Source organism: Mytilus edulis, chromosome 2 (assembly GCF_963676685.1).
Source record: "Mytilus edulis chromosome 2, xbMytEdul2.2, whole genome shotgun sequence".
NCBI lineage: Eukaryota > Metazoa > Mollusca > Bivalvia > Mytilida > Mytilidae > Mytilus > Mytilus edulis.
The window spans coordinates 62,598,859-62,626,104 of NC_092345.1; the positions used below are offsets into that span (position 1 = coordinate 62,598,859).

Consider the following 27,246-nt stretch of genomic DNA (forward strand, 5'->3'; position numbering starts at 1 on the left):
AGATGGCAGGTATTACCTTGTATAGAAATGAACTATAGATTAATTTCTTAGCCTACAGAAATAGACAGCTTAGAAACAGCTAAAGGAAACATAAAGTGCCTTTTTACTATTCATTTACCAGTATATAAAAAGTAAAATCACAAAAATACTGAACTCAAGAGGAAAATCAAATTGAAAAGTCCCTAATCACATGGCAAATGTGTCCTTTTGCAATTAAGTTCATGCGCTAAAGTGTCCTTGTTATAACCTCTGCTTTAAAATGTTATGGGAATATACAAGAATCACAATGTTTGTCTATACCAGTAAAGTCTACAAGAATTTTTTTAATCAATTCAAGCATATTAATGATAATTGGTATTATTGTTGTAAAACACCAAAAAGTGTGTCTAGAATAAATGTTGTAATGTATCTGCAAGTACAATGTCACAAACAGTTTCAAATATAAAAATGTCACATGCCTAGGTCTCAGAATTCAGATAGTTAATCATCTTCAATCATAGCTGCATGCAAGGACACAAATATAGCAGCCTCCCATAAAAACAATTAACTTACCAATAATTTAATTGTCACATAGACTTATAAAATATAAGACATATATTAAAGAACTGAAAATCAAATACTATTAACTTAGTAGCCTAATGTAATTCACTCGGAATTACTTTTTTTGTTTCTTAATTTTAAAACATTTCATGCATTTTCAGGTTGGGGGAAATTTTGACTGCCTCTTAAAAATGTGAGTTAAGTGGATAAGGGACAAATTTTGCCCCATAGAGTTGTTGCAAAAGGTCTAAACTTGCAGAGAGTGTGGCTCTTACTGTGCATTAGACATCAGATTAAACGTTGTTATTCTGACACATATTGTTTCCAAGTCGCTCTTCCGGGTAAATGAAGTTGGGTATGTGTATCGATGCATCTAGGGAGTAGCTGTATTCCATAAAAAGAACACTAGATTGGAATTCCATGTTTTTATACTTATTTGATCGAATGATATGTTATAATGAACTCAATACTTAGATAGTTTCAATCATATAATGTGGTAGGGATGCAATGAGACGGTTATAACACCATCCCATAACAGTTGGTCAGTGTTTATATGCTTTTGGTTTTGGGCTGAATTATCCTGATTATCAGGTCATGAACCAGAATTATGACAGGTTTTTGAGACGAGTCTTGATGTTAAAATATTCTACCCACAAAAATGTGATTTATTACATGTTTCTGATTACAAAGAAAACAGTGACGTTTTAACCAATCAAATTCTTTATAGCCATTTTATAGATACAGAATATCCTGTGCATTATTTATTGGTTTTGACTAAACTGTTGTGAACATCTTAATTTAAATCAATGATCTGTGATAATTTTCTTGGCTAAAATTTGTGATCAAAAGATTATCACCAACGGTAAACAAGTACATCAGAAACTAACTAAAGGGTATAATTAGTGTTCAAGATTGATCATTTTCAAAGGGTGCAGCATAGAACACATTAACGCCAGCAAATGATAGTTATTTACTTGTTGCAACGCTTATAATAAATAAAATCGAATTATAGATTACCTCTACATTTAGCTTACAGAAATACCTTGTTGAGAAACATCAAGAAACAGGAAGTGACCTTTTACTATTCATTTACAAAAGTGTCAGTTTGCAATTCAGTTGATGTCAGTGTTATACCTCCTGCAATGAAATTCCGTGGGGATAGAAAGGAATCACTATATATGTTTGTGCCAGTGAAGTCTTGTTAACAGTTTTTGGATCCCGTGAAGAATATTAATGATATATGTTGTTATTGTTGAACAACACCAAAAAGTATATCACAAATACATGTTTGAAGATAGGTTTGCAAGTTCAAGGTCGCAAACAGTATCAAATATATAAAGTTATGTCATGCGCCAAGATCTCAAAACGCAGATTTTTAGTCATCTCAGAGACATATAAATTGTATTTCATGTCTATGGGCATCTACAATCATATAGCTGCATGCAAAGGCGCGGGTATTGCTGCATCCCAAAATGAAAAGTTACTTTTCAATTAATTTATGAAATTATGAAATAAAAATACAGAATTTGATAAAATGTTAAAGATAATAAGATGTGCAAGTCGACAGGAAGTTCCGATACATTTTGACAGGGCTATTCCTCTGAAACCCCTCAACATAATTTCATGAACTTTGTTGTGACAATGAAGACAAAATATATAGATGTAAATAACCACACAAAATGTTAATCTGTTAACTTTTTGCAGGAGCTACGATTCTTTGAACTTAGGCATCTGGTAATATTTTGTTTGCCCAGTGACAATTTGATGTTTGGGGAATTTGAGCATGCTCATAAAGATTTTTTTTTATTTAAAAAAGCATCAATTTAATGTTGTTGTCTTGGGAGAAGGGTAACTATATTTTTGTGGTGAATTGCTCCTCCGCTCGTATTTTTTTTAATAGTAACTTACAAACACATGTTAAGCTTTTCCCTCTGTCCAGGAAGTGGAACAGTACAGTATGACGATGTATGAATACCTTTGTACAGGGACAATCTATACTAGAATATACTGTCCCTGCTTTGTAAAACCAAAGTTTTTAATATTACATCCATAACCGTTGATTATTTTCCCCTTTTGTGGTCATTCATCCCCTCATCAGTCAAAAGCAGGCTACACAGTTTCTTTGGAATTTTGTCTCTTCAGTGACTTGTGTTTTGGGTCTCCCAAAGTACATACTATTAAAATTAACCAACATTTCCTGAAAGTAAATTGTCAGTACATGAATAAAAACAAATTAAAAGATGACATTGTACCAATTGTATTGTTATTTCAATCTCTGTACATCAACATACCGATGTAAGCTGTTCAGCAATCCAGCATAAGTATCACATGTTCTAAGCTCGCATTGCTTAAAAAGCTAAAGTAAAATGTAAAACCGTAAAAATACCGAACTCTAAGGAAAATTCATAATGGAAAGATCTACACCAAACGACAATGTCAAAATCTCAAACACATCAAACGAATGGAAAACAACTGTCATATTCCTGACCACTTTGCGAATAAACTACTTAAATTCTTGACATTCCTCCCTTTTTTGCTTAATCCCCTACCGAGTAGTGCTAAACAGACTATTATTTTGCTTTCATGGGTTAGTCAGACCATCAGTCCCAATCCATATAGAAAAATGAAAAATCAGAAAAATACTGAACTCCAAGGAAAGTTATATTGACAAATTCAAATGACAAAACACATCAAACGAATGAACAACAACTGCCATACTCCTGACTTGGTACAGGCATTTTCAAATGTAGAAAATGGTGGATTGAACCTGGTTTTATAGCGCTAAACCTCTCACTTGTATGACAGTCGCATCACATTTCGTTATATTTACAACGATGCGTTACAGACATAAAAGGTAAACTAGTCAAAATATGGGTACAGCAGTCATCAATGTGATACAATCTCATTTACAAAAAGCACAAAAGCATCTTCCAGCATGAAGTATAAGATTTTTATGAAAAGATAAATTTTCCCTGTTAGTTCAAATCAAAAGTATTGATTTTAAATTTTCTGAACATCGGTAATTAGTCATCTAAGGTACTAGGCTTATAATTTGATACGCCAGACGCGTATTTTTATGCGACTGTCATACAAGTGAGAGGTTTAGCTAGCTATAAAACTAGATTTAATCCGCCATTTTTTACATAAGAAAATACCTGTACCAGAGTATTGATTAAAACCCTCAATTGAATTAATTCTCTGTTTAATTAAATATAATATTTGGTACCAAATATACAATGATAATAAAAAGAGAATTATGTAAATTTGGGTTTAATCAATACTCTTAAAAAAGAATGGTTCAGATATTGTCTTGTTTTTTCAGTGTAGTCATTTTTCAGTTTAGATTTTTCTCTCTCAATAGAGATACGAGTATTGAACAGCGGCATAGTACTTTTGTCCTTTTTTATTTTCATTAGCATACATAGATTTGACCTTACATGCATTGTCACATATATTCATGTACATACGTGGTTTTTTTTAATTTGACACGAGCTGATTTTATATTTGAATATATACTTCTAATATAAAGTTAATTACAATTATAGTTAATGTTGTTCTATTGAGAAATCATTATGTCTGCAAAGAAATGTATGTATTGATATTCGTTGATTTAGGCTGATAGAGGATGTATATACACAAAATATCCTGGACTCTTTTTGCAATTTAGTTAGGGAATTTCTGTTTTAAATTTTCCTCAGAGTTCGGTATTTTTGTTTATTTGACTTTTTTATGTTTAAGGTATCCTTCATTTACAGATGGCCTTATGTTGACCCTTGAATTTCTTTATTAATCATACTGAAAGAGATTAACTGATCACACATTCGTTGGTTTGGATCAAAGGGCACTCATAGCGTAATGTACCCTCTAAACTGGTCTGCTTTGAATTGAAATCAAAGATGAAAGAAGCCAGTGGAAGGCATGTCCACCAAACACTGTAATATCAATAAATTATAGAGTACCATCAAATTAATTGCAGTTTAAATACCTTAAAAAATTGTGTACGTTCTTTTAATATAAAATGCGAAATCAAAGGTCGCAGTATATACTGATCCATCGAATAATATACTTTTTTTTTTTAAATGATCCATGTTTTATGTTACTGAAACTATAGCATAGAAGTAATGTTTTTTTTTACTTTCACAGAAGAGAGAAGTGAAAATGTTGAAGCCTAGAACTCCAATATTTCACATTTATAAAAATGCTATTTATCTTGCAATTGTATCGTAATAGCTGAAATTAATTTCTTTTAATAGATAAATTAATTAATTATCATGCTATTATATTTTGTTATCTTGATCAGTTTAACCTTGGATGATAAGGCGTTTATCGGAACTGTATCAAGGTTATTTTTCTACTATTCGAATTTTGAAATTATAGGAAAAATAAAAATAATAGTATTAAATGAGTTTAATTAAGATTTAAACAAAAGATCTTTTCGTTACAATGCCAATGGCATATATTACCTAAAATTTACCACGTGCAGTGACCATTCGCTCACTATAAAAATCGGTTAAGACCAACCACAGTTTACAACTATCAGTCTTGGTTCCTTGTCATAAGTTTTGTGTATTTTGTAACTAGTTGAATTCTTTATATGAATATTAAGAGACACATGTCTGCTTCAACATGAAACTTTTTTTATTTCAGTAGGGGGTCTCCTTGGCATAATTTTAGGAGGGTGAATTTTCATGGAACATTCCAGAACATCCATGTTAAATTTATTCTAGAGCCATTAAATGGTATATGATGGTATATAATTATGGAGAGAACAATTTGCAGCAGCAGTTTGACTTTGGAATTTTCAAAATGGCCGCCGTTACCATGGAAACATCAAAAATATGAAAAACTTCAAAATGCTTCAAATTTAATAAAACTTATAACAAATGTTGCCTAGCTTATCTTGACCTGACTTTTGAAGTTGGAATTTCCAAAATGGCCACCATTACCATGGAAACATCAAAATATGAAAAACTTCAAAATGCTTCAAATTTAATGAAACTTAAAACAAATGATGCCTAGCTTATCTAGACCTGACTTTTGAAATTGGAATTTCCAAAATGGCCGCCGTTACCATGGAAACCGCAAAAGTTTGAAAAACTTCAAAATGCTTAGAAATTAATGAAACTTAAAACTAATGTTGCCTAATATATGGAGACATGACTTTTCACATTGGAATTTCCAAAATGGCAGCCGTAACCATGACAACTGCAAAAAAATGAGAAAAATGCAAAATGCTTTTAATAGAGTTAAACATAGAAAACGCAGAACAATGATTTGGGGGCCGTTTTGGTGACTTTTGTGTTAGCATCCTAACACAGGATTACTTGTTTATGATATGTTTTCATGCTTTCATGTTAGCAGGCCCCTAACTACTTTATTTTGCGTATATTGTTTGGAACGGCATTGTTTATAATTGCTTTGATTGTATATAATTTTAAAAATAAATCTTCCATCATGGGTTTTTAATGCTCTTCAACTTAGTACTTTATTTGGACTTTTTATCTTTTTTGATTGAGCGTTACTGAAGTGTCTTTAAAGACTAAACGCACGTCTTGCATGCACAATTTTAATATGGTATCTATGATGAGTTAACTTACAACCACTGTTCGATGCCGTTTTTGAATAATTATAAATCAGCTGATTACAAAACATTCGAAATTTATCGAAATACTTATTAAAAATCTAACCCAGAAATAGATAACGGTAGCAGTATTTGGCAAAGCCATTTGGGAATGTTGGGTCATTAATGATTTACAACCTCGTACTTTTATTGACATGTTTTACTTTTTTTTTATTCGAGCGTTACTGATAAGTCTTTTAGAGACGAAACGCGGTAATGTCGTACATAATTTTAATCCTGTTATATATGATGCGTTAATATACATAAAAATCTATTTGAAATAAAAAGGTTTGTGTTGCTTAGTCTTGAGTTTTTCTATGTTATGTTTTTTGTTTGTATATTCTTTTTCGTTTTAAGCCATGGCGATGTTAGTTTACCTTCGGTTTATGAGATTGATTGTCCCTCTGGTATCTTTCGCCCCTCCTTTAAGGTTATGTTACATAATAATGTCCTGATTTACATGGCATTGTATTTCGTGCTTGGCTACAAAATGCACCATTGCTACAATTTGCACCGGAACCTTGTTGCTTATAGATTATAATACAGTAATATTCATATTTGTACCATCTGGTTAAATATATGATCACTGAACTCTTCGAGGGAATGTAATATAAAGTTAAACTTATACCTTATTGCTTGTATTGTTTTATGTTCAGTTCTTCTGTTAAGGTAGCACAATACAAAGATTTTTTCACTCCCAATCAGATAACTTTAAACTGATGTAATTCATTTCATCCTTTTTTAAATTTTATAAATGAGGTACCAAAAGAAAGAAGAATGATTAATCTTTCAAATTGTGATAATTTCATTATGACATAATTATTACATAATTAATTGTTGTGTAATTAGTTGCTATATTGTGATATGAGCTATGACACAAGAAGCTTTATATAACCAGAATATTCATCTCTGGTCTCCTGTAAGAGAAGGTCTAAAAATAATTTTGAATTATGTGATTCTCCTACTGGTTCCTATTCCTGGAGGAAAATATGGAAGGCGCCATTGCCTTACAAAAAGGAATGGTTATCCCTCCATTTCCTACCGCGTTGGTCTTACAAGCACGATTGTCTCATTCAAGTTACAGATACAGAGACACAAGAAGAACTGATGAACTATATTGGTCCATGTGGAAGATACGTTGAAATGAAAATAGGAAATGATCCGTATGCAAAGGTCGGTATTGCCGACAAAGGGCTAAACGGATCAGTCAAAATGAGGTTTCATGACATTATGTTGACTCAAAAACTTGTAGCAAATTGAGCTTATTATGATTATATTGTATTTAATACATGTTAATACAAACATTTAACTAAATGCAACATTATGGCGCTTATTGGTTTTTGTTGGCATTGAAAACATTTATGCTAAATTTTGTCAACTCCATTTGAAGGATACATCTGTTGGCAAATTAAAACACATCTCGTAATAATGACTGGCCATATCAGCTTATCGGTTAACAATATTATTAACTGTGTATGATAAGCGGTTGACTTGTTCCTTAGGATTAGTTCCAACGAGTACGGCTTATCTGGCTACAAATCAAGAGTTATTCATATCGCTTAAAAAGTATATAAGATACTATATCGGGTACAAACTTCAAGATAATTATCTAAGTTGCTTAATTCATTAGCATCACTAGGTGGTTGATAAATCGAAGTGTGTTAAATTGACGGTAAAACCAGAAACTCCTCGGAGTTCAGTATTTTTGTGATTTTATTTTTTTACAAACGAATGCTCGAGTGGTGATGTTGAAAATAGTTAACTGCAACCGAAAAAGTATACATTGACACCGTCAAGGGCATATCTACATGGGTCAAAATATCTGCCGCCAAATAGATGAAACAAATATTTTTTTGTTATAACTTTTACCTTTGTTACTTTTGTTTGTTCTTTGTATCCATCTGAAGAGTAAAATCTTTTCAACACTGATTTCATTCATTACTTTTTTACTGTTCCCCCATTCTCAAAGGTGTTTGAATCGGCCATAGTCTGTATGTGCCTGTCCTAAGTTAGGAGCCTGTAATGTAGTGAATGTCGTTGGCAGCTTTTATATTTGTTATGCGTTTATTGTTTTGAACACTGATGTCTTAGAACATTGATTCATGTCATGTGAAAGATGAATTATATGTATATACTGTGCTGTATTTAGACCCCTCTTCCAAGAAATTTTGTTTTTCATGCACTCGTACAAAAATAACGTTTTCATCCAACGCATAAATTTGAACGTTGTTTCACTTTTAACTTGTATTTAACAAGTCTAAAGGGTACACCATCACCAGAAAAAAATGAAATAATGAACAAATGAAAACTAGTATCCTTCATCAGTTAGATGTAAAATGAATCTTATCTTGACATATGTTAGTGAAGCTGAAATAATGATCTTGATAATAATGTAAATTATCAATAAGCTTGTAAAATTTTTCAATATAGATGTTTGGGAGGAGGAACAAATTTCTAAAAAATGTAAGAGTCCAGTACGGAAGTTACGGGAAACAAGTGATGGTAGAAAAATGAGTTACTCATTCGCTGTTTTTCATTTAAGCCCAAGCTGATAGCAAAAACCTTACAATCACTATCATAGACCACAATGATGGTCAAGGGCCGAACAAACATAGAACAAGTCACTCATTTTCCCTACCATCACTCATTTTCTTACCATGACTTCTTTCCTGTAACTCAGGCTTCCTTACTGTACTGGACTTGTCTAGATTTATGGTATACATTCAGCCAACATGACCTGTGATTAAGACCGAGTCCTAAATATCTCTAATGTAATGCATCAAATTAAAATCCTATGTGCACGCGATTACTATGTCCATACTATTATGCTTGTTTGAAATGCAGTAATAAAAGTCATATTGTAGAACGGCAAGTTGTATGTAACTATTATAACTCACATTGGATTGATCAGAGTATCCATTCAATACAATTACAACCATCACAGAAAGCACCTCCAAAAGTCAAACCTATTGCACCAATACAAATGAAACATAATGTAACATTCTGTTTCCCTGACATGTATGGGACAAAGACGAAACATTCACCAATATTATTTGAAAGAACTACTTGTAAACTATGAAAACAATACAAATGTAGAAATGTTATTACCATGGTTTTAGCAAGCTTCAGTTAAGATTTTACTGGATTACGTGTATCAAAAATTGTTTCATTACTAATCAACTTATTTGTGAGACCTTGTTTATATTTAGACTACTGTGGATTAATTATAATTCGTTGCATACCAACTTTCGAGGATTTAATGGTACAAGGGAACCACGAATTTAAAAGTTCAACGAATAACAAATTTTGTTGAGGAATGGATAGTATGCAGACTTTGCCAAAACCACTAAATGATATATCCACGAATATGCAAGTTTTCCTAAATCCACGAAAATTTGTGAAACCGCAGTATCAATTATAGTATCACTGGATTTGTATCTTCATACATATTTATTCATACTGAATTAAAACAAATGTCCATGTTTCAATAATAATTATTTTTCAATAATAATCATGTTTCAATAATAATTATGTTTCAATAATAATCTTGTTTCAATAATAATTATGTTTCAATAATAATCATGTTTCAATAATAATCATGGTTCAATCATTCAAATTTAAGTAGAAATATCAAATAAAGACAACGGCTTCGGCTCGAATTATAACGATTTAATTAAATCAAAAACTTATAATGGAAATAAAAAAAAAAACGAATCTTATCAATATATTTAACTACAAAACAATTACTTTCAAACAAGCGAAAAATGTTTCGAATATCTACCTGCTGCAGCGGAATGGAAACCTGCATTATAATCACAAGCCACCTCGTTTTTCACATAATCGTCTTGTTTATCCACATAATCATCATGCTGACCTGGTCCACCAACTAATCCACCTTTTAACTCATGCCCAAAAGAACTATAAAATTGGTAATATAAATGATGTTAAAACATATAATTACTTTCATTGATGTAGGTCAAACCTGTAATTGTTATCATCTCTGGTTTCTTGTCTTTAATGAATCATATAGTTCTCTCATCGGCCATCAAACAGCATTTCTTAAAATTTAAAACACAGAAGATATATTAATAACGGTAAACTATACTACGGGGCGCCGAACGGGACTCATAAAACAAGTCTGTATCACATAGTTTTGTAAGACAAAAATGGTTTTGTTATGACAGAATTGAATTTTGTACAAAACCACAAGAGTCCCATTCGGCGCCCCGTATATACTACGATAAAATGTTTTGTTTTACTTCTATATTACAAGGGTTTAGGAATAGTCTTTATGAAAAAAAAAATAGAAAATGATTTTTATATAACCTTTAATTTGTAAAAATCGTACTCATTTGTAGCACTGTAGAAATTTTATTGCACGGACTATGACAGGTTTGGTTAGGATAGTATGTCATATGAGGGATTTTCACCTCTTTTTTTACTACCACTTTGTAAATATCTGTATGATAATATATATGTATTCATATCTTACGCTCCTCTGTGATGTGGATGGCGTGGATAATTGTTACCAAACCCTATTTCATAACTCATGTGGTAATTATTGTCACCCAGCATGTAATTCATTTGTGTCATAGCCCACTTCAGATAACTATCGCCACCTATACCAGCCACTGCTGCGGCAACAGCAATAAATGCACCATTGCCTAATTAATAAACATAAAACTCATTAAAATTATGACATTCTTGTGAAGCTATGATTTGAAAGTACTCCACAAATCCGAATATCAATTACAAAACCTCTTTCTAAATTATAAACATCTATTTTATCAGCAATCAAAACCGGGCTTCGAAGTAATTGTATAACAGCCTATTTTAGCGGACGTGAATCAGATGTGGGTATTTAAAAAATGTAAATATCTTTTAGAGTACATACAATCTAAAACTATTTTATCTTGCAATAGTATTAAAACATTTGACTTTTCTACACTTTACACAAGTATTCCCAATTCCAAATTGAAAGACAAATTAAAAGATTTGGTAATGCTTTGTTTAATAAAAAAAGAATGGCAGACGTAGATACAAGTATCTTTTCTTGGGGAGGGATACATCCTACTTTGTACTGGCGTATTACATTTTAAGTATGGTACCTTTGATAACTATTGTAAAGAATCACTCTGATTCAAACAAAAAAAATTCTGAAACTAATCTTATCAAGCAAGATGCTTGTTTTTTTTTATTGACAACATATTTGTAAAGTTTGGAGGACGTGTTTTTCAACAGACTGTCGGCATTCCAATGGGAACTAATTGTGTTCCTCTTTTTACCGCAATAAAGATGATGTTCTCTCACTAAATAATTCAAAGTTTGGTGACTGTGTTGAACGCATCCATCTCATCTAACTAGAGATAAAGGACACAACAGATACAGTTAAGTCTGAATTACGTCTAGAAATTGACAATGAAGGTCGGTTTAAAAAATAAATTACGACACAAGAGATGATTTCGGCTTCCCAATTGTGAACTTTCTAAATCTATGTAACAACATTCCAGCAGCGCCTTCATACGGGTATATATCTCCCAATTGATACAATTTTCCCGGACTTGTTTTTCCTATCATGATTTCTTTGATAGATGGTTGCTACACACAAGTAAGCTATTAAATCAAGAGAGGGGCGAAAGATACCAGAGGACAGTCAAAATCATAGATCAAAAATAAACTGACAACGCCATGGCCAAAAAGAAAAGGACAAACAGACAAATAACAGTACACAAGAAAAAAAACCAATGGTAAGCAGATAATGCTGTACATGTGGCATCGGTCGTTTTAAGTAGCAACATTCTATCAAGTGCACGAATATTAGAAATTTAAGCTCTAGAATATTGTATCAACTTGGAGATAAGTTCTCCAGCGCTGCTGGAAATCGTCTCTTGTCGTACAGTTTTGTTCTAAACATACTTCCATGGTCAAATTCTATATTGATTTCAAGATATGAAGCATATTTAACTATGTCTATTATATCTCTTATATCAAGTCGATGTGATAGAATTCTCAACATAGTCACCAAACTTTGAAACTTGAAGTAAAAGGATAACGGTCGCTTCTTTTTATATTCTCAAGTAAGGCTTATTTAAATAATGGAACAAGTTTGTAAGAAGAGCAGCACAGTTGGTTCCGATGGGAATACCGATTGTTTGTTGAAAAAACATGTGCATTACATGAAAAGTATGTCAATATAAAAGAATTAACAATATTATCCGGACAAGAAAATGACCCTCAAACTAATTATTCGATCTTTTAATGAAAGAACGAGGTCATAATAAGGTCATGATCAAAACGAAAGCACATTTGTATGGTGATACACCTTCATGCCAAATGACAGTAGTCAATGTCAAAAGATAGATTTTGCCCAAACAAGATTTTATGAGAAAAGGAAGAAAAAATACTTCAAACACAAAATATACCCTTTCACCAAATTAGAGACATATTTTTGTGAAGCCCATTGACATAAGACTACATGTATCAACTTATACTTACTTTCAATGACTAAGATAGAACTATAAACAAAATTATTTGGTGAGTCTTTACCTGCATATCTGTTTGCTCCCCATTCGTTTCTAAATACAAGTCCACAAGGTGTGTATGGTACGCCATTACCCGGCAACTATGACGTCACAAAAGCTTCTACATTTTGTCTGTATTTTGCTTCTTTAGTTATTTCAAACAAAAGTAACTGTAGAATGAAGATTTAATAAAAGCAAAAATTAAAACCCAACGATTCTTTTTATTTACAATAAAAAAAAGAGAAAAAAAATACATACTAAGATGTATATACAATTTTGCTACATGATTTCTATAATATTAAAATAACTCGATGTTAAATACGAATGCTGAGAAGATAGTTATGATACGAAGGGTCAACAAAAAAATATTTGTCGGATGAAAAAAGAAAAAAACCCACCTCAAAATGAAAAGCCAAAAGACACGAAAGAACAAAATAAAAAAGAAAGAAAACAATTGAACCATATTGCAAATTAAAATTTACATTTTATATATGACAGGCCTTTGAACTCGAAGTAATATCAGGTGTTTCGTCAAAGATCTGTAGAGAAAGATATTTACCTGACACATGACTGTCTTATCTCCCCAGTTGTAACTCCATGGCACGTCGGCCTGGTAGAATCCTTTGGCGTCGTTCAGGTATTTAGCGTCCTTTGTTGCTCTGTACAATTCTGCAGCAGCCGTGCACATTTCATCACGATAATTGTCAGATCTATTAGACAAACGAAGGACAAATTAAGTCTTGATCCACTAACAAAACTGAACATATTTATTATTTAACAATTGACAATACTACAAAAGAAATCGATGAGACAACATAAAGTAGTTATCGGAAGACAGGAACTCACAACTTTTTTTTATTAACGAACTGATTGTGCATGAGTTATTTTTCTTGAATATATATTAACGAGATGCTTCAAAACAATCATGGCTTCTCAACACTGCTACAAACAAGATATCTCATATGAATCGTTCAGTTGATTTCCTTTTCCACGTAGTCTTATGTCTCGTATCTTAACTAGTAACTTTGTTTTGTTTCGCTCGTTGAATTATCTGAAACTTTGAGTGAAATAAAGTAAGTTTTAAATTATGTGACTTTAAATGGATGGTTTTTCTAATTGAAACTTAGTACTAATTTGCAAGTTTTTATAAACTCATAATCAATAGGACTCTGAAGCTGATAATCTTACAGTAATCTTACCCATAGAAGTCTTTACTTGCAGGTACAGTTTGTGTATACACACCGCGATGAGTGTTAGCAAAATCATATAACGACTTCGCTGCTGACAGGAGTCTCGTACTGTATCCGGCATCTGTTATGATCAACATAATCATTTATTTTAGATTTAAGATAACCATGAAAGTGTACTGAAGAATAACATACTATATAGCGGGTTATTTTCGCGGGGTATAAATTTTAGCTTATTTTTGAGGATGGAACAAAATCGCCAAAATAAATTTTGAAGTTGTACATGCAAAGGTATCGATAAAGTTTTGAATCCACCAAAATCATAACCGACAAAATAGTTCGTATGCCTTTTTCAATGAAAATCGCGAAATATTACACCTGCGAAAATCTGCATGCTCTCTCTCTAATATATGTAATACTGCAAGATTCCGCTTTGTTCTGTCTAAGCAATTAAGGCTTCAACATTTAGCTTTCTTCTGTTCTTGTAAAAAAAACAAATATGAATCTTACAATCAAAATAACGTATTGTTTATTCACCTTTATACGTCATTAAATCGCCACCTTTTGGTGCTGATGTGTAATAAAGCAATCACCAAATGAATCTTCTGTTTTTATACAATTGGAAGGAAAAACAATGAAATAATAAATGTGTACCTTTTTGCTTCCATATGACGGCGGCTGATGCAAGCGCTGCGACAGTTCCACCAGCAACGTCGCTCCCACCATGACCTGCATCGAGCTTCAGTGCTGGCCTCCACATATGCATATTTTCTGGTGGTCCCCAATAAGCATGATCCTGGTGACCATCGCCAACCTTAAATATAAAAACAGATTAAAAAAATTAATTTGAAGATGCTAAACTATAAAACTTAATGACTAGTAAATTTCCAACTTTCCAACGTACATCAATGACTTAGATGTGTCAAATTGATTGCAAACGCGCACATATTTTTACATGAAACTATCAATGCTACCCGCTATTCCCTTTCTCCATTTGAAAATATTGTTTTATTGCTTTCCTTATTCACCTCTTCTGTTAATGTGTAGGTTAAACAATAAAATAATTGAACAAAATGTCATTTTAGAGTATCACTAATGGGTGGCATAAATAACTACCTGAAAGTAATAAATTTGTTGATCTGGAATCCAACATTTCATGAAGTAATCGAGTGGCCATTTTAACATGTCAAACATCTCATCTTTCTTTCCAAGTGCGTCATATCCATCCATAAACCGTTCAAATCCGTATACTAGGGCATGGACAGACTGTGACAAGGGTAAATTGAATTTAACATGATCCCCCGCTGAAAGAAAACGTTTGTTAACATGAACTTGGCAAACGGGCGTTCATAAATTGCGCATTGTAATTCATATCATTTAATTTTACTGTCACTGTTATTATTACACTGGGTTAATATTTCTCACTTCTATATAGAGCTAAGTATTGTATGACCAATTTAGAACATATTCACACTTTCGAGTGACCTTACAAAATTATCTTTTCCCATTGTAATATTCAAACCTAAATAAGAGTTCACTTTTTATAATAAACTAAATGTAAAACATAGATAATCATCATTCCAGTGGATGAATGAAAAAACTTGGACATAGTTTGTGAGGCCCGAATGGATAAATGGTTTTTCTTCCGCTTCCGGTAAGTTTAATACTTATATATCTTGAGATTTTTTTTTTATTTTAAAAAGCAACACAATGTTATTCAATTCCCCTTTTTGAAATTTGACTTTTTTATTTAGATATAAAACTCTCTGTATAAATATTTAAATTCAGACCATTCAACATTGAATGTTTACTTTTTTATTGATTAATTTACATGTATTGTGTTTCTCCGAAAAAGAATCTTTGCTTTATATATCAGCAGTCTGGCACTGTTTTCTTAAAAGAAAAAAAAATCCCTCAAATGTCAGGTATATGAATTAATTAAGTACTATTTTATGCCTGTACCAATTCAGGAATATGACAGTTGTTATCCATTCGTTTGATGTGTTTGAGCATTTGATTTTGCTATTTGATTATGACTTATATCTAGAAGTTGACTATGAGGGTCGGTTGAAAAGAAAACCTTACGACAACAGAGATGATTTCAGCTTCCAAATTGTGTGAATTTTCATTTTTAAACAAAGAGTTCCAAATGGTGAAGTTGCAATCATCACTTTGTAAATTTTACGGACGCCATACCGAGTTGGTTGACCGTTATTGAATATCCGTTTCACAGATGATATCGGATATGTTCCTTGTGTCGTAACTACAATCCCGTTCCCTTTTCACGAATGTGACCTACCGAATTAGACTATTTACGAGATTTTTACTTATTGTTTTTGTTGTTTTGTTCACACATCGTTGTCAATATAATGGAATTTGATGCGACTGTCATAGAAGTGAGAGGTTAAGCTAGCTTTAAAACCAGGTTCAATCCACCATTTTCTACATAAGAAAATGCCTATACCAAGTCAGGAATATGACACTTGTTACCCATTTGTTTGATGTGTTTGAACTTTTGATTTTGCCATTTGGTTGCGGACTTTCCTTTTTGAATTTTCCTTGGAGTTCAGTATTTTTGTGATTTTACTTTTAACTACATCTTTACCCAAATTGTTTTTGTTTATTCTATATATGTGTATCATTGGAAAATGTATAAAAAATTGCAAAATTCAAAATGTTTTGTTTTTCTTTGATCTTTCATCTTTATTCAGTAGGCTCTTTTCCCATGGAAAATGCCTTAGGGGATTGAACACTTCGTTAGTTCAGTTATTATTAGAGTTCACTTTCATAATTAACTGACAATGAAAATTCATTGATGTATAGCATGTCATAGTGCATGAAAAACCATGTTCTATGAAAATTAGAGGGGGAAAATTGACTTTTCATTGGACGAGAAGGGGTGAGTATGTTCTAATAAATGTGCAATCATTTTTTGTGATTTAATTTTTTTTGAATACTGCCTATAAGAAGTTTACCCCTATATGACCTTCGGTTTAATGATTCAATTAGCGCGATATTATGTTGAAAACAGAAGCCAGTGCCTTTACACATACACGATTTCTATAATTAATAGCAATTGTCAAATTCTGAACAAACAACAAACAAACAAATATTTTATTTGCCAATCACGGCGCCCAAAATGAGCAGAATAATTACAATGTAATTTTTAAACATAATGTAAAGTAAATTAAAAATAGGTTTAACAAAGTACATAATATGATTGATATAAAATATTAAAGCAAATGAAGTAGGCAATTTGTAATAATAAAAATATATAATATAATATGACCAATTGATGAAAAAGGTCTATTTGTTTGTTCTGCGAAGGCCAACTTCTGTTGTTGATATTCTCATACGATATATTTCGATTTTACCAACAGATAATGTGTTTCTGAACACAAAAATTTGGAAATTGTTTTAAATTTAGAAACACATCTCTCACATGCAAAGCTATGATTACTAAATGTCCGATTTTGGTATAATTTTTGTCCAGGTTTATCGGCTCTAAAAAAATTTAAGTTTGGAATTTCCAATTATTTTGGTTGCTTATTCTTAAGTTTTCCATGTTGTGTGTTGTATACGGTTGTTTGTCTTTTAATTTTTTTTCGTTTTTTTTTTTTGCCATGGTGGTGTTTTTTTTTTTCTATTTATGAGTTTGAATGTCCATTATGTATCTTTCACTACTTTTTTATTATTATACTCTGGGTATCCAATTACATAACTGTCGACAAACCACATCCTGATAATTCATGTCATTTGTCCCAATTTGTTATCACTATCTTCTATTCATGTGCTGCGTACTCACTTTAATAATTATTAACAATCAACCAATTGACAAGTCATGTCATATGTACAAATTTGTCATACCATCCTATCCACAAATTATGACTTGTGAACTTACTTTGATACCTATATATATAGCTAACATCATATATATCCTCCAGACATAGTTTGCATTGTTCATCCAATGTGATACATATCATCAAAACATTCCATCGAAAACATATTGCATGCGAATGCATTCGAAAACCTACCATCACAACTTAAGCCCGACACATGTGTACCGTATTTAATACTTACCGTCATACCACCCTCCCGATAAATCATGGCCTGAATCGCCATCATTTACTGCCGAGTCACCTCGCCATGGAACTGGATTGAAAGTGCCAGATATCCGACCAGATCGTTGTGCATAGTAAAACAACATTGACAATTTAAGCGCTTCTCCGTAATCGTGCTTCATGTGCGCACCATGGGCTCCTCCTAGAAAGGTAACAATTTCCTTTAATTTCAAAATAGTTTTCAGTGCCGTATTTGTTGTTGTGATATGATTAACATTAAGTAGAAGTAGAATCAACATAGATTTCTATTTTTTAAAGACTATTATAAGTATTCGTCCTGTGGCATAGAAATGTTTTTTTCAAATATAATGCTTCTAGGTTATAATAAATTCTCAAGAAAAAACATGTAAAATTGCTTGTAATAATAATAATATTTTTTACAATTTTAACGAAGGCGTATTTGTCGATTTAGTTTAACATGAATTAGAAAAATAAGGACAACAGGTCAAAAGTAAAAAAGAGTGTAAAATTAAAGTCATATGAAACCTCAAATTAAAAAGAAAATCATGCACATGTTTTTATAACAGAATGGATTGTTTTTATTATTAAACTTATGTACATATAACTTTTTTTGGAAGAAAATCATTTAATTTACCACATATAGAAGAAGTTTAAGTCATGTGATCGCAATACACATGGATCAGTCACTGGCATAAACTATTACCTGATTGTACATGCTATACACGTGCTCAATATCCATGCTTTTTTGTTGATTGTTTACTAAAAAGGTGACAATCGGTAAAATACGGCTTAAAAACACGACAATTAATGAGCTGCCATATTTTCACATTATAACAGATAGAGAGAAAACAAATTGCCGTATACGATATTTTTGCACAAAAAATGATAAAATCGTGCACAGAAAACTTAGTTTTTGATATATACATTTATTGGTTCAAGAATTTGATAAACATTATTTTTCACCAGTCACTCGTTTCATATGACTTTAAAAATATATATATTTATTTATCAAATTCACATCCGATATAAAGGTTCTATTTTTTTCTTCTTACCCAGATGACTTGGAGCATGTGTTACTGGATTCAATGGACCTGATGACACTGCAGGATTATTTGGACTTTGTGTTGTATGACTAACAGTTCCTCCATTTCCACCAGATGTTGTTTGTCCTTCCAAACTAATCGTACAGGTTGGGGGGTTCCCTGCGACAAATCCATTGAATGCGAAATCCACACTTTGCCCTCCCTGAATGTGTGCATTACCAGCATTGTTGGTAAGGACAAAATCTGTATTACCGTTTAGTTTGCTTACTATGTTAGCATTCCACGTCTGTGAAAAAAAAATATACTTGTAGATAGATAAAAAAATTGTTTAGTAATATAATCGAGTATTTGTTGGTGATCACTACAACCATTAAGCTTTATTTTGATGTCTATATAAAATGTTCTCTCTGATTTTGATTTTGTTTACAAATACCAACAGTTTCCTACATCAAATCTTTATTGTTTTCACTTAATGTGTACCAATGTTGTTGGGTTTTTTTTATATAGAAATACACGATCATTGTTGAGAATATAATGCAAATGTTAACGTTATGTTTCCCGTAGTTACGTCTTATGTTTATGATATAAAATTGAGAAAGGAAATGGTGAATATGTCAAAGCGACAACCACCCGACCATAGAGCAAACAACAGACGTTACTTTGTACCTTTGTATGGGCGCCTTCGATATAGATTTTGAGCATAAAAGTAACACAACACAAAGTATCGAGTTTTAGTCGTTTATTACAATACATTTTGGTGTCGTGACGCCATGGAAAGTAAACTGAAAGCGGTGAGAGCAGGCCATAAAAGTGCTGTAACAAGACTTTTGAGAAAAACGGAAGAAGAGCAGGATTTGGAGATAGAAGAAAGTACAGAATTATTAGAAACACTTTCGCAAAAACAGAAGATTATTAGTGCTTTGGATGAAGAAATTCTTAATTTAACAAAGGATGAGGATGTTAGAGATGAAATACTACAGACAGATGAGTATAAATTCTTTCTGAATACTAAAATTAGACACATACGTAAAAAATACTCAAAGTCACCAACTTCGAATATAACCACCTTGCCTAATCAATCAACGGAAATACGAATCAGGATAGTTCAGTAGAAAATGCGTTTAGCTCTGTTCAACAACAAATGTACCATGTTCCGCCCAACGTTACACAAAATCACCAACTTCCGAAACTCACCTTACCTACATTTACAGGAGAAACACTCATGTGGCAAACTTTTTGGGACTCGTTCGAATCATCTGTACACTATAATCTCACACTCACCGACATACAGAAGTTCACATATTTGAAATCGCAACTTAGTAATGAAGCCGCTCGATGTATTGATGGACTACCGCTCACAAATAATAATTATACGGAAGCTTTAAAATTGTTAAAAGAACGTTTTGGTCAGCCACACAAAATCACGAATGCCTACATGCAAGCCCTGTTAGACCTTCCAGCACCACAATACAACCTTATTAGCCTCCGTAATTATTACGACAAACAAGAAGCATATATAAGAGGCCTAGAATCGTTAGGCAGATCGGGAGATTCATATGGCGCACTGCTCATCCCAATCATCTTGAATAAGCTACCGTCAGCTGTAAGACAAAACTTAGCCAGAGAAAACGGAACCGATAATTGGGAATTAAAAGGATTAAGATATGGGATATTGAAAGAAATCACAATTTTAGAAGCTGGAGAGAAACGCACCGATGTTTTTATTGACACCTTACCGTCTACAGCGTCATGTTTGACTATCGCCAATAATAGAGATTACACGCAAATACAAGATAGATTTGAAACCGATGAAGTAAATGAAAATTTACCGTCTATAGCGTCATTATTTACAAGCGCCGATACGAGAGATTATCCGCGAACACAAGATAGTGAGATTACCGCCAAAGCACAAACATTCGGCAGAAACCTTGTATTTTTTGCAACGATATGCACGACCCCGCAAAATGCTTAAAAGTTCCAGATTATGAACACCGGATAACAATTATTAAACACAATCACTTATGCTTTAATTGCTTGGGATCGCACCGCGCATGTGAATGTAGATCTCAATTTCGTTGCAGATTCTGTAACAAGAATCACCATACTAGTATGTGTACCCAACATACCGACAGATCGTACTTTGATAAAACCGCTAATGTAAGTAGATATGATACGTCAGTTAACGCCGTAGTCAACAATGAAATTGATGCCACTGCCACAAGTTTTTATTCGTCCACGATGCAATCCCTTCTAGCATATTACTGAAAACCGCCGTAGCACCCGTTTGGAGTGAACACCAAGGAATGAATACGAATATATTGTTCGATGAAGGAGCACAGCGTTCTTTCGTTACCGAGGAATTATCTTCAACACTAGATATTAAGACAGAAGGTACCGAAGTAATTAATCTTTCGACATTTGGAAATACAAGCACTAAAGTTCAACACTTACCGAGAGCAATTATATATGTTGAACCAATAGAAGGAGAGAAAATACCCATTGAAGTTTTAGTAGTTCCTACTATAGCAAGTCCGATCACAAATTATAGTGCAAATAAAACACGAGATTGAAAACATATAGAAGAATTAAGATTAGCACACCCGATCACGAACGACAACAATTTTAGTATATCTTTACTGATAGGTGCTTATTTTTACTAGGATTTTATAGAAGATGCCATTATTAGAGGAAAAGGTCCGACAGCTGTTAAATCTAAACTTGGTTACCTGTTGTCTGGTCCGAAATCGGGCGCAGTAGGAATTGCCACTATTTTGGCAAATCAGAAACCGGAAGAGTTTAAAGTAGAGTCACTAGGAGAAGTCGATACACAACATGATGAAGATAATATGTACCAAAACACATCAGTAGAATTTCATGAAAATAGATACGTACCAAAGTTGCCCTGGAAACATGATCACGATACCTTACCAAAAAAAGTAATTACAAAACAGAGACTGATAACGTTAGAGAGTTACATAAAAAGGGTAGAGACAACACAATCAACATCCGTTTCGGAGTTATTGGGCAAGTTCGTGAAGAAAAACCACGAACTCGGTGAAAAAAAGCAATTTTCCCAGATCGTCAAACTTTATCCGCTAGAGATCAGCAAAGAGGACCTACCAAATACAGCAGATGAGACGAATGAAGTTGATACAAGAAGAATAGTGCCAATGAGAAAGACATCTTAAAACTTGGACAAATTCTTCTAGACATTAATTTTGTGTTCGATTTGAAAATCGTTATAGAGACTGTTAATTTTTAATTTTATCATAGTGATTCCAAGAGACAATAATTGCCCTCATACTTTTCCGTTTCATATATGGACAGTTAAAGAAATATTTCAATTTTATGCAAAGATATACTTTTGCGGCCCCCCAGTATGTTGAGAATATAATGCAAATGTTAACGTTATGTTTCCCGTAGTTACGTCTTATGTTTATGACGTTACTTTGTATGGGCGCCTTCGATATAGATTTTGAGCATAAAAGTAACACAACACAAAGTATCGAGTTTTAGTCGTTTATTACAATACAATCATGTTTATCAGTGTTAAATGAAAAAAGTTCTGGTTGAGTTCATAATGTTTTTGAGCGCGTCTTGGTCAGGTAAGGCAATGAATCTTAATATAAAAACACTACATACACTTCTGTTTTTAATTGATGTTTCACCCTTGATAGAAAACCAAAACTAGCAACTAATGTTGAGTACTGTGACAGTCCATGAACTGAATCTCTGATCGCAGTCTATGATTAATTTTCAAATGTGATGAAACTCTAGACATATTCTTTGATATTCGTAGAACTTATTTCTATCTTTGACTATAGCATCAATCTGATCATCAGTAAAGGTGTTTAAGCGAATTAATAATTCAAATATCTCAAGATACCGCGGATTAAATACTGTTCCTGGGGAACTAATTATTTGAACTATTACTAGACGTGACATACAGATACAACAGCAGCATGGTATATTTTCCTTCTTTGTTACATATTTGTTTGTTTTTATAGTGATAAAGATTATAACACAAAGTTGACTGCTGTACATCTATTTTTGATATTTTTACATATTATGTCGGTTTGTTTTGTTCACGCATCGTTGTCTATTTAATGGAATTTAATGCGACTGTCATACAAGTGAGAGGGTTAGCTAGGTTTAAAACCAGCTTAAGTCCTCCATTTTCTACATAAGAAAAATTCCTGTATCAAGTCAGGAATATGACGGTTGTTATCCATTCGTTTGATGTGTTTGAGCTTTTGATTTTGCCGTTAAGTTAGGGACTTTCCCTTTTGAATTTTCCTCGGAGTTCAGTATATTTGTGATTTTACATTCGACAAGAACAGTGACTTACTTGTGACTTTTAGCATCAGAAAGAAAAAATAATAAAAGTCAATCACTTAAAATATACAATATTGAATGCACCCATTTTAGATAGGGAGAAACCAAATTAAAAGGTATTCACCTCAAACTTGTCAAGGCCCCTGTCGCATTTGAAATGTGCTCTCCATCCATTCACCGTGTGATCTGGAACAATTGTAAAAGTCCCATGGAAACCACCATTCCAAGTTTGTGTGATTTTAACTCCTTGTGTTGCGCCATTGGCAACAGACGCAATAGCCAAGAGCAGTGTAAAGGTAATCATTCTGAAATAAGAAAAGACCATCTATCTTTATCTAAATAATAAAATCATTATCAGAATATGTATTGATATATTTAAAATGGTGTGGAAATGCGGACGCTGTCGTTAAAAATCACACTGAGAATTATATTTAATTTATATATATATGATTTAAGATATTTACCGGATCCACCAATATGCCGCCACACACCAGTATGGGTTATTGAACCACGATCAAATATTCTTATCAGTTTATACGTCGACATATAAAAGTTTAAGACGCGTGTCAAGATAAAATCTATGCTGGTATATAATAATGTGTTTGTTTCAGAAAGATAAAAAACATGCACTGGTTCAGGTACTTCAAGAATCAGTCTATTATATACTAGAACAAGAAATCAGCATTATTGTTTTTGAAAATCAAGTCATCAAAATTGTATGAATCTTTAAAGAAAATGACTTTAATACCCTTTAGTCCTGCAATGACTTGTATATCTCGAGTGAAACAAACATTAAGCTTTTCAACCAGAAGAATAAATACAAAATTTTAAAGTTTACTGGCACGAACATTCCTTCATGTGTTATGAGAATGATGTCAGGTCTAGAAAGCTGTTTCGAGTTTTTTCTGTTGCTATGCCAAAATGTTACACATTTCCTAGTCTCAGATTGACAAATACCATATTGTGACATGCTCTCCAGCTTGTGTACTCTTATAGAAAAAAAACTGAATTGATCAGGTATCCCGAGTAGAGAAGAACAAACTTGTGACGGGAAATCCTTTCTCAGTACATTAATTTAATAAATTTTGCATCAGTCTTTGTCCATTGTTTATTTCAATATAACGCCTTGTTCAGAAAGTACATTTGTGTAGGTTTTAAATTGAAAATAACATTTTATAAATTTTGTGCTTCAGAAGCGCTATTACTTGAATTTCTTTTTATCGAAACGCTTGAACCAAAAGATTGAAAAGCGAAATATATGTTAAAAGATAGAATCGTTTTGATTCATACCGTATGAAGAAAAACGTAACACAAAAACAAAAACTAAATTTTCTAAGATGCTCTTAAAACTTTTCCTTTATTCAAGTTCAGTTGTAAAATGAAACGTTAACTTATCGACAAAAACGTCAAGCAGCAGACCATAAAACATTAAACAGAAAACTAAAACTTCACAAAACAACATCAAATCTGAGGAGTTGTCAGGCTGTTCTTGAGTATCTACAGTTACTAATCCACTTGTTTCATCAACAATCTAACCAGTGCTGCAAAACAAAACTGAAATTGAGGGTAAGTAAATAGCTCTTGTCTACCCTAAGTTATTGACAAACCAATAAATCATCGATTCTTGCGTATTCACTTACCAATAAATGCTACCAAATATAAGTGTGAAAAGTAAATAGGTTTTCAGAACAGAAAGTAGTCTCTCTTCATATACATTGTAAATAAAGGCAACAGTAGTATACCGCTGTTCAAAACTCATAAATCCAGGGACAAAAAACAAAATCGGGGTAACAAACTAAAACCGAGGGAAACGCATTAAATATAAGAGGAGAACAACGACATAACACCGAAACGTAACACACACAGAAACGGACCAAGCATCAGACAAAACACCACGAGAATAACAAATATAACATGAAAACCAAATACATGAATTTGGGATAGACAAGTACCGTGCCACGTCTGATCTCAATATCTCAAAAATAAGAGAAAACACAAACGACTCAACGTTAAAATGCAACACACACAGAAACGAACAATAATATAACAATGGCCATCTTCCTGACTTGGTACAGGACACTTTTAAAGGGGAATAAAAGTGGTGGGTTGAACCTGGTTTTGTGGCATGCCAAACCTCGCACTTTAATGGCAAAGTTAAATATAACATTGAAATGACAACATAATATTACAGGACTACAATACAAATAAATAGGAGAACATATTAGACAAAGAAAAACATGATTAATAGATAACAAAAAGCATCAGGTTTAAAATTCAATACGCCAAAAACGCGCCTTGTCCACACAGGACTTACAAGTGACGCCCAGATATAAAAGATCGAAAGTGAAAAAGTACAAAGTTGTACAGCACTGGAGATAAAAAGTTGAAAAGGTTTCGCCAAATACGGCATTGTTTTTATGCCCGGGATAAGAACATTCTTATTATATAGAACAATTCATGCTATTGCAAACAGTAAATTTTATCAAATGAATATGAAAGAGATATACATAAAGAAACTGAAGTATTAACAGCATCTTACTTGCTTTTCATTTAAAGTTTGAGCGTGTATTCATGGGCAGGAAACCCTTATTCTGTCTAGTTACTTTTGGAGTTCGTTCACCTTCCTCAGTTTTGTTATCTTAATTTGTATCTTATTGATCTTTTTTTTTCCAGAAAAGTAATTGCAAGAGACAATGAAGTACCACAATCCTGATAAAACGGTAACAATGGACATCATGGAAGACAAAAAGTGTCTCTTAAATTAAATGCTGCCTCCAATCTATCTGACACTTCTGGGTGATAGCTGTGTATTACATACCCCTTATTCATTCAGAAGCAAAGCCTAAAATAAGATATTAAAAGAAGCAAAGGAGATTCTTAGAATAAATGAAAAGAAGCTAGCTCTAGCTACCCATTCCGCTATACAGATGATTGCCTGACACTTTAAAAGCCAAATACTTGTATCTATGTTGAACTCATCTATTAAGTCGAACTTGAAATAATGGATACTACAGATACAGTTTAGTCTGCCTTATATTTTGACTTACATCTAGAAATTGACATTGAATGTCGATCAGGGGGAAAAAAGTCATTAAACTCAATTGTGAACTTTCCATTTCTAAGTAGTAGAATTCATCAGCGCTTGTATATGGATTATATATATCTCCAAGTTAATAGTGGGCTGGGGTACACAAGAAGATAGCTACTGAACCAAAATTTCCTAGTGGTTAAGTTGGAATCATGAAAATTTTACGGATGTCATCACGTGTTGTTTGGTCGTTATTAAATATCTGTTTCACAGATCACGACGGATATGTTCCAATTGTTATGACTACCATGGCGGGACTTTTCACCAGAATTCTACTTACCTGCTTTCTTTTCCGGAGAACCTCAGATCATCCTATTTTTCAATCGGGTTCTTATTGCTCTGTATTTAGATTTCTATCTTGTTTTTGTATACTGTTGTTTGCCTTTTCGTTGATTTTATTGTTTTTTCATTGCATTGTCAGTTTCTTTTCAACATTAGTTTCAGTTTTTTTTTTATTTCAAGAATATCGAATATTCTTTTTCCGAATCAGTAACTGCTTTATCTGTATATAATCTAACTTATGATATATTTACCATGTCTCAGATTGTGGTTTAACATCTATGTCGTATATCTGCTTAGTACAAAGGAGTAGGTCTGGTAAGGGTCGATATTGGCCTCAAATTTCAGATTCATCTAACGAAAGATTTTGAACACTTTTTAAACACTTAAGTGTCTATTTTAATGGATTTGATTACTTTTCGTGAACAAGGGTAACTGATTTAGTCCTTAAAAACGCTCCGATTCAAGCTTAAATATAAAAAATCTATCAAATATGCCAAAAAGTCACTTTTCAGATGCTTTTTGTCAAAAATGAAAGTGGCCGCATCCGT

General features: G+C 32.6%; 1 protein-coding gene and 1 pseudogene across 1 annotated transcript in view; one reads left to right on the forward strand and one right to left on the reverse strand.

Annotated features, from left to right (window-relative positions):
• LOC139512619 (nose resistant to fluoxetine protein 6-like) overlaps window positions 1-27,246 on the forward strand; it is a 499,632-nt gene that overhangs the window by 271,993 nt on the left and 200,393 nt on the right. The gene's annotated exons all lie outside the window — the stretch shown is intronic.
• On the reverse strand, window positions 9,889-23,866 carry LOC139512603 (endoglucanase A-like; annotated as a pseudogene).